Raw genomic sequence first — 10,327 nt, 5'->3', positions numbered from 1 at the left:
GTTTTATTGAAGGTTTCCTTTGCTGTGAAAAAACTTTTTGGTTTGATGTAATCCCATATGTTTATTTTTTCTTTTACTTCCCTTGCCTGAGGGGATATATTAGTAAAAATATTACTAAGGGTAATGTCTGCTACTTTACTTCCTGTCTTTTCTTCTAGGAATATTATAGTTGCAGATCTTACATTTAAGTCTTGAATCCATTTTGAACTTATTCTTACACATGGCATAAGGAGGTGGTCCAGCTTCATTTTTTTGCATGTGTCTGTTCCCCTTAAGATCAGGAACAAGACAGAGTTGCCCACTTTCACCACGTTTATTCAACATAGTTCTGCAAGTTCTAGCCACAGCAATGAGACAAGAAAAATAAATAAAAGCCATCCACATTGGAAAGGAGGAAGTATAATTGTCATTATCTGCAGATGACATGATACTATATAAAGAGAGAACCCCAAAAACTCCACCAAAAAGTATTAGAACTGATAAATGAATTTAGTAAAGTAGCAGGATACAAAATTATTCAGAAATCAGTTGCATTTGTATACATCAATAACAAACTATCGGAAGGAGAAATTAAGAAAACAATCCCATTTACAATTGCTTCAAAAACTATAAAATACTTAGGAATAAATTTAACTAAAGAAGTAAAAGACTTGTACTCAGAAAATTAGAAAACACTGAAGAGGGAATTCAAAGAAGATACAAATAAATGGAAATACATACCATGCTCATGGATGGGAAGAATTAATATAGTTAAAATGTCCATACTACCTAAGTTACTATATAGATTCAATGCAATTCCTATAAAACTACATAGGACATTTTTCACAGAATTATTAAGTTGGTGCAAAAGTTATTTGGTTTAAAATAATTGCAAAACTGCAATTACTTTTGTACCAACCTAATAGAACATATAATCCTAAAATTTATATGGAACCATAAAAGACCCCGAATAGCAATGGCAATCTTGAGAAATTAGAATAAAGTGGGAGATATCATGCTGCCTGATGTCAAATCATATTACAATGCTATAGTAATCAACACAGCATGGTACTGGCATAGAAACAGACACATGGAGCAATGGAACAGCATAGAGAGCCCAGAAATAAATCCATACCCATATGGTCATTTAATCTATGACAATGGAAGCAAGAATTTACATTGGGTTAAAGACACTCTACTTCCCACTATCTTAATTACTACTACTGAGCGAAACTGCTAAATCTACCTACTAGATTGTATTTTCAGTACAAATTTCTATGCTAGGATTGAGATGGACACTAGAGTACATAGTCAGTCATGACTTTGGAACCAAACTGCCTGAGTTTCATTCCCAGTTCTACCACTTACTAACTGTGAGATATTGGTGAGTCACTTTAACAAGTTTTCATCTGTAAAATGGGATTAAATGTAGTACCTATCTCATAGAGTTGCTGTGAGGTTGAGTTTATATATGTAAAGTACTTAGAAAAGTGCCTGGAACATAGTAAGCCCTCAGTAAGTATTTTCTATCACAATCATCAGTTTTGCTGGAACTTCTGAGTGGCACAATTCAGGTTAGTCATTGTGACTTAGATGTCATATTGAAACATAATGTGTCACAGGTTAATTTTCCAGCAGCATACACTGGGTGGAATTCAAAGTGTGTGTGTGATAATTATTAGGAATTAATGGCTGTAAAAAAAGAGGGCAGAAACAGGACTGGGTAGACAGAAGATTAGAAATTACAATGCAGGCTCCACAAAGCTCGCATGAGAATTGGCTGTCAGGCTGAATCTGCAGGGATTTTATATAGTATCATCACCTGACGTGGTCATGGGATCCTGGCTGACCCAGACACATGAAACTTCATGGGAGATGCTCTCTGCCGCTAAGACAGACCCCAAGAGTTGGAAGCTGTATGTTGACCTCATTCCCAGCAGCTGGATAGCAAGTGCTTTCTTAAAGGAGGAACTGGGCAGTGCACCTTTGTGTCTGTCACATTGTTTGATAGACTCACCTAGAGTTTGGTAATTTTCTAGGAGAATGTACCATTATTTGCCCTTGCTACTTACTGTTAATTAAAGGTGTAGACTCCTGAAGTTACATGCTAGTTTGTGGTCCTGTGTCTTATAGACCTGCAAATGATTTCTCAAATAAGAATATAAAACATTAATCAACAAGGGTTACAATGAATGTCCTCTGGGATCTCAACCAATTTTGTATTTAACCTGATGATCTTATCTGTAACATTTAAAAATGAATATCCTGGTGAAATATATACATCCCTTTTCCTCACATGCTTTTTGAATCAGCTTTACCATCTTGTAAAGTTAATAAATATATTTTTTCTATATTGTATGCATTATATTTTTAGCTTTTGAAATATTTCCTTTGACATGTGCAAATGAATAAGAAACAAGACAAAGGTTTGTGACTAATCTATCTGGAAAAGAAAATGTTTATATATTTTATAAAATAGTAAATGTGAATTTTAATATCATTGCCTATGATGACCAAAAGGCATAATAAAAGTGCTTAGAAATTAAAAACTACATTCCGTAAGACATACAATATCTTTACATTTCACATGTCTCAAAAATTTTAAAACAATTTTATAAGAGTATTTTTAACATTGCTAAGTAGACAGGATTTAACTGTCAGTATTTCTAATGTCCAACTGTGTGTGTGTGTGTGTGTGTGTGTGTGTGTCCTTATGTAACATTCCGTCTTAAATTGCACCTCCTTCTTTACTTGCATAAATAATGCCACTCACTTACCGAAACTCTTTTTTAAATTTAGATGCTAATTGGGAAGACGTGAAATTTAAAGTTTCAGGCAATATTTCAGACATTTTTGAATCAGAATTTAAAGAGCCTATATCTTACAGCTTAATAAAATGCAAAATGAAAATATAATTGGGTATGTAGAATGGTTTAGTCACTGGAAAAGTTTGGCAGTTTCTTATCATCTTAAACATATACGTACCATACAACTAAGCAAGTTCATTTAGAGGTATTTACCCAAGTGAGTAGACAATTTATGTTAATTCAAAAAATCTATACATGAATGGTTGTAGTGGCTTTTTAAAATAATCAACAAAAACTGGAAACAGTGCAAACATCCTTCCACTGATAAATGGATAACCAAACTATGATACATACATATAATTGGATACTACTCAGCAATAAATGAGAATAGACTACTAAATGGACACTAAAATATGAATGAATCTCAAAAATATTATTCTGTCAAAAAAGCTAGATCAAAATGTTTGATACCATTTATACGACACTCTGGAAAAGGCCAAAATAATAGTGACAGTAAACAGACTAGACAGTTTTCAGGGGCTTGGATAAAGGCAGGAGATGATTACAAAAGGTCACCAGAGAACTTTGCGGATTGATGAAACTTCTGTATCTTAATTTTAGTGGTGGTTACATGATGAGATACATTCATCAAAATTTACAGAACTATAATCTGAAAAAGGTGAATTTTATTGTACACATATTTAAAAAAATATAGCAAATGATAATTTTAAATAAATGAACATGAGGCTTTTAATCTTCTGCTTCTACAGCCTTCAGTACCCAGAGAAAAATGCCATTTTCATATCATTATTTTTGTCCAAGAAGTTTAGTTTTACGCTTTAAAATACAAATATGTTTATTCTTTTTCAATTAAACTTGCCAACTCATTCACTGAACCAATTTCTCTGTTTACCATTCCTCTGTGTATTATATATATTCCCTAGGCGTCACTTCTTGCAGACATTTTTTACTGGGGATCATTAGCAATAAACTGTTTTAGTTTATGTTTTTAATTTGTCTTCACTCTTTAATGATGGATACCTGTGATTAGAATTCTAGGTGTGCAGTTAGTTATATTCCCTTAGCACTTTGAAGATTTTATTCCATTGTCCTAGTACCATTGAAAACTCCACTATCACCTAACTGTCGTTATTAGTGGGTAATCCATATTTTATCTCTAGGAGGATTTAAAAGATTTTTCTTTAACATTGATATTCTATAGCTTCAGTACTGTGTGCATTTCTTTTTAGTTTTTGCTGCTCAGTACTTAGAAAATTGTCCACTCTCTTCAAGTATCACTGGGAGACAACACCAGGACGCACATACTCATGCCCAGGTCACACTGGATTGCCAAAGGTCAATGAAAGGAAGATCTTGTAATTACAGACTCCACAGAGCACAGTCACACTGAATTGGAAATAGTCCAGGCTAAGAGAATCATGAAGGAAGCCATGGAGAGGGAGTGAGGTGGAAGGAGTGTCCCACAGATGCCACAAAATCCACTTTAAAATCTGTGTCGGGGCAGACCGTGAAAGGTGCTCTTGATTCCTGGGGTGTTCAGTCAGCAATTTAGAAATGGGCCATCCGTGCCTCCCTGAGCATGGGACAAAAGCCTAGGGCCTCCAACCTAATTCAGTGAGAGGATTGTATAGGGATATCAGTCCAGGAAACCGGCCCAAAAGGATTCATTAACATCCCGTTTCCTGGACCAGCATTTCCAGGGGAGGCCATTTCGTCTGAGAAAATAAGTCCCTCTGAAAGAAGGGGTGAAATAGAGTAGAAAAGGTGATAGAATAAGGAGACAGAGTGGCCTCCCCCAGGACAGGGCCCTGGCTCACTGTCGGCCCCAGGGACAAGCAGGCCAGGCACAGCGGATCTCCCTTAGGCAGTTCTTTCTATATCTACTTCCTCCAGCTTCCTGCTGCTTTCATCTTTGCTCGCAGACCCTAGCGAGAGTGAATGAACATCTGAGCATCTGGACCCAAGAACTCAGTCTGACAACTGCTCCAGGGCTAGATGTGCTTCCTACCTGGGAAACTATGAACGAAGCAGTTTCTCCGAATTCCCCACAGGTGTCAGAACAGAAAAGCCATCTTCTTGTTCCATAGAAACTACCCAAGGACTGTATTAGCTCTCTGTCTGTGTTTAGTGCTTCTCTAGAGAAGATCTGTGGAGGAACAGAAGGCACAGAAGGGCCCCGATACCTAGCTTGGTCAGACTTCTCAGACTCTTAACCTAACTTAGCAAAAATTAAACCAATTGGATACCGCTAGAAAATCCCCACCTTCCTTCCCCATTTCTATGGGAACATTCCTGGCCATCAAACAATCCCGAGGCAGTCTGCATGGTCGGCCAGCTGGGCTTCTCACCACCTGAGGTAAGAGCATTGATTCTTTCAGGGAAGTGTGCAGCCTCCAGGAATGTTGAGTGGAGACACAGAGCCCATGCAGACCCTAAGAACTAAGCCACTCCATCTTCCATCTTCTCTAGTGCTTTGAGCTCCATAGCCCTTCCCAATACCCTCTATTCTTGGTGTTCTAAACAAGAAGAGGAATCAGTGAGGAGGATGAAAGAGTCTGTGCTACATGCCAGGCTTGGGTATCTGTTTCCTGGCGAAGTATCAGTACCTGTCTTTAGACTCCATGGGCTTTGCTGGCCTCTGATAAGGATTTTTGCACCTGTCCGATAATACATGCCTCCAAAGGGCCATGTAAGAGCAGATGATGTGCCTGTCTTATGTTCCTATCACTTTTTACCATTAAAATCCTGTGGAGTCAGAAGAGGCCAATAGAAACCAGTGAAATGTCAAAATACATAAGCCACAATATAGGGAAATGATTTAGAGAAAGATGCTTCACATACAGATTCTTTACTACATGTTCAGAGTTGGCTTTATCTGTCTAGTTCCCATGATGCGTCACAATGATTTCCGTTAATCTCAGGGCCTGACTCTTCTGGCTTTTCTCAGGATTGGGTACCACGCTCTGACAGGAGCTTTTCAGAACAGGAGCACTTCCTCTCTATCGCTGTGGCCCTCCAATGCAGTGTGGGTACTCTGACCCTGCAGGAAGAAGAGTAGGGGTCTGGGTCTGATGCAAGAAAGGGAAGCTAGGATTATTGAGCCTGATTACAACATACAATACATACCCTCTTGTTGCCTACACCTTTCACCATTTACCCAGACATAAACACTCTGATATTCCTGGGCAGAGCCTCATCTGTTATCCTATTTCTGAGTCCTCCCAGGTCACATTTTATCATAATCAGTTAAAAGAAACAAACCAACAAATAAAAAAAAAAAAACTATTTAAAAAAAGCACAGATGTTTGCATTGATCCTAAAGGTTTAACTCTAAAAGTAACGGAAACTCAAGCACACCATCCTGTATTCTCAGACAATCTGGAATTCTTCTCTCTCAAGCACATGGAAAATGTGGAGCTCATAAAGAGAGGTGATTAAAGGGCACGTATGTCAGCTCTTCCAGTGAGGCTTGTGTGTCTACAGCCTTGAGTGCTGCAAACAAATGTGGGCCTAAATTACATGGAAAAAGAAGTGGAAGTGCTTTATTGAAACTAATTTCTATACCTTTTCAGGTTTTCATCTTCAAACAGGTCTCTGCAGAACACTAACTGGGTATTTAAATCATTAGCCTAACATTGTACTTATAAGATAGGTCCAAGAATAATCATGGGTATGGGTGCCAGAAATTTGCTTTCCATTAAGAAAGAGATGATTTAATCTATCTGCAAAGCCACACGTTCAGGTTTGATGATTGAATAATGTTTTCATGTAGTGTCTCTTAATGTTTAGCTATCACTGTGACACGTGTTCTGTATTTAGATGGTCCTTTATCAAGATACAATTAAAAGAGTCAGAAACTGAGAAATAGAGAGGTAAAGTCACTGATATTGTGATAAGTTTACATGGCGACATATGATTACTAGAATTAATGGGGTGATCATATTTTAAGTTATAAAAATATCAAATCACTATATTATCCATCTGAAACTAATATAACCAACATAAGATTGTATACCAATTATACTTAAATTAAAAAGAAAAAAGAGGTAGTCATTTACCAGTGGAAAAGGCATCACCTCATTGGACTTATTTTGGCCATCCTCAGAAGCTTTTGATGTTACACAACCAAGCAACCATTTTAGCAAACTTTCACCAAGAATCCATTTGGTTCTAGGCAACTAGAGACAGCACAGAATGGAGCACTGGAACTCCACCCTGGGAAGTGGCTTCTTACTGATGGGGATTCTGAAGGACAGTGGGTCTCCTGAGCTGCTCTGTGCCACAATCTCAGCTTTGTACCTGTTGGCCCTGACCAGCAATGGCCTGCTGCTCCTGGTTATCACACAGGATGTCCGTCTCCACATGCCCATGTACCTCTTGCTTGGCAGCTCTCACTGATGGACCTCCTCTTCACATCTGTTGTCACTCCCAAGGCCATCGTGGACTTTCTGCGCAGCGATCCCACTATTTCCTTTGGGGGCTGTGCCCTTCAGATGTTTCTGGCACTGAGCCTGGGTGCTGCAGAGGACCTCCTACTGGCCTTCATGGCCTATGACAGGTATGTGGCCATTTGTCATCCTCTGAACTACATGGTCCTCCTAAGTCCAAGGGTCTGCTGGCTCATGGTGGCTACATCCTGGAATGCTGGCATCCCTAAGTGCTCTAGGACATACCTTGTATACCATGTACTATCCCTTCTGCATGTCCTGGAAAATCAGGCCACCTGCTCTGTGAGATCCCACCTCTGCTGAAGTTGGCCTGTGCAGATACCCCCAGATATGAGCTCATAGTGTATGTAATGGGTGTGACCTTACTGATACTTCCTCTTGTTGCTGTCCTTGCCTCCTACACACTAATCCTATTTACTGTGTTCCACAAATTGCCAACACAGTCCACCTTCTAGGGACAGCTCATGGCTTGTCTTTCACCATTCCTTCTCCAAATCAAAATGCTATACACAACCAGTCTTTATATAAGAGTCTGTGTGTGATGATATAAACAATTTATAATTTTCTTCATTTTTATTCTACTGTGTAGCTGGTGAACCTTAAGCTGCTCTCACATGGGACATATCACTGTGACCTCTTTTTACAGCCCATGTTGTAAAAGGAATGCAAGAAGAAAATCATGGAAGGGATGTCTTAGACTCACTCTGTGATGGGACATTGTCTGGACTGATTACTAAATAGACACAGTAAGGAACAAAGTTTTAAATTCAATATCATATAGCTGTGACAAACAGTAACAGTTTTAGGCTGACTCAACTCCAATAACCTCTTAACATCCGAGGACGACAGCATTCCTTTGAATTTGATTTTAGGATAACTAATAGAGAGAGGTATCCCCAAAAGATATATTTGGCTTCCTGTTTATTAGGCAAATGGTTGTTTCAGCAATTAGTTAGAAAGAATAACAGATTTGTACTCCAGACTTAGCAATCCATATTGAATACATAAATGAAGACAATATTTATGTTGAGCTAGTGTAAAAGTCTAAATGGGACATTTTTATACTGACTAAAATTAAATCTAAAATTAAAATAGAGAAATGAATAAAAGAGAATATGAAAGTATCAGATTTGAAGTTATGATTAGAGATACAATATCAGTGAGAGATATCTGTTGTGTATTTTGCTTGAATTTTTAAAGAATATGATCTTACACAATTTGTGTTTTGAAACATCAAATTAATTGCAAAGAGATCATATTCTTTTTTTAAAATTAAAATTTATTGGGGTGACAATGGTTAGTAAAATTACATAGGTTTCAAATGTACAATTCTGTAATATTTTATCTATATACTGTGTGTACACCTTTGATCACCACATATTTGACCTCATTTAAGCTTTTCTACCACCTCCGCTACCTCTTTACCCTCTGGTAACCACTAAACTATTGTCTGTGTCAATGAGTTTTTGTTTCTTTGTTTGTTTTCTTGTTCCTTTGTTGCTTTCAGTTTTATATACCATATATCAGTGAAGTTATGTGGTTCTCGACTTCGTCTGACTGACTTATTTCGCTTAGCATAATAATCTCAAGATCCATTCATGTTGTCACAAATGGCACTTTCATCTTTCCTTATGGCAGAGTAATATTCCATCGTGTGTATAGACCACAACTTCTTTACAAGTCCTCTATTGAAGGACACTTTGGTTATTTCCACGTCTTGGAAAATAAAGCTGCAATGAACTTTGGAACACATAAATGTTTACGGATAAATGTTATCAGATTTTTTTGGGTATATACCTAGAAGAGGGATTGCTGGGTCATACAGTAATTCTATTCTTAATTTTTTGAGGAACATCCACAATACCTTCCATAGTGGCTGCACCAATCTGCATTCCCACCAACAGTGTATGAGGGTTCCTTTTTCTCCGCAGCCTCTCCAACATTTGTTACTATTTGTATTGTTGATGATAGCCATTCTAACTGGGGTGAGGTGATATTTCATTGTGGATTTATTTGCATTTCTCTGATGATTAGTGATGTCGAGCATTTTTTCACATGTCTATTGGCCATCTGTATGTCCTCTTTGGAGAAATGTCTATTCAGGTCCTCTGCTCATTTTTTTGATGTTGAGTTGTATGAGTTCCTTATATGTTTTGGATATTAGCCCCTTATCAGAGGCATTGTTTGCAAATATCTTGTCCCATTCTGTTGGTTGCCTCTTCATTTTGTTAATGGTTTCTCTTGCTGTGCAAAAGAGTTTTAGTCTGATATAGTCCCATTCATTTATTTTAGCTTTTACTTTCCTTTCATTTAAGGTTTAACCTTTCCCCAAGGTTCATAAGTTTAGTACCTATGATTTTTTTATGCAGTTTATTGTTTCCCTCAGGCTTGACTGGTTGCAAGAACTAGCTGTGACTACAGTGTAGGAGTTATTGTGCAGGGATTGACCCTATGGAGAAAGAGTCACTTTAGCAGGGCCCTGCGGTCTGCACAGTCTTCCCTTTGGGTGTGTTGTCTGCGGAGGCAGCTGGGTGGTTCTCCGGCTTGGTCCAATGTCAGCCACAAATTATACTCAACCTGGGACCCCCTATGAGGATCTCCCTCTCAGGACAAGTTCAGCCTCAGCCTGTGCCCTGCCCAGGGCCACCTGGCAAGAGCCACAAAGCAATCCAAATAGCTGCCACCTGCACTGGGCTTGGAGGTGCCCCAAGACACCAAGCCGTGAACCAAGTCTGACTGGTGCCAGTGCTGGGGTTGGGGCTGCTAAGCAAGAGTTATGGGGCTTGCCAAAACCAGATGTTATTTGTTTGGGTTTTGTAAGCCTTTGAGAGATTTTTAAAAAGTCCACAGCATGAGCTAAGACAGGCCATGTGTATGGATAGCTACTGGAGGTAGCTTAGGTTTGCCCAAATTTGGGTGGGTCTGGGTCTCAGGGAATCATCTGGACCGGCTGCCCATGTCTGTTCATCATGACTAGGGAGGGCTCAACAAAGAAACAATAGGTGAGATGGACGGTGGTTAGAGCCCCAGGTGTTCCTCTTTCCAATTCTCCCAGCACCATTTATTGAAGAG

General features: G+C 38.6%; 1 pseudogene; it reads left to right on the top strand.

The window, feature by feature from the left end:
• Nucleotides 1-4,942: 4,942 nt before the first annotated feature.
• On the top strand, nt 4,943-8,364 carry LOC109439893 (olfactory receptor 2AG2; annotated as a pseudogene).
• The last annotated feature ends 1,963 nt before the right edge of the window (nt 8,365-10,327 follow it).

This window comes from Rhinolophus sinicus, linkage group LG06, assembly GCF_036562045.2.
Source record: "Rhinolophus sinicus isolate RSC01 linkage group LG06, ASM3656204v1, whole genome shotgun sequence".
Lineage (NCBI taxonomy): Eukaryota > Metazoa > Chordata > Mammalia > Chiroptera > Rhinolophidae > Rhinolophus > Rhinolophus sinicus.
This window is presented reverse-complemented; position numbering and strand designations above follow the sequence as displayed.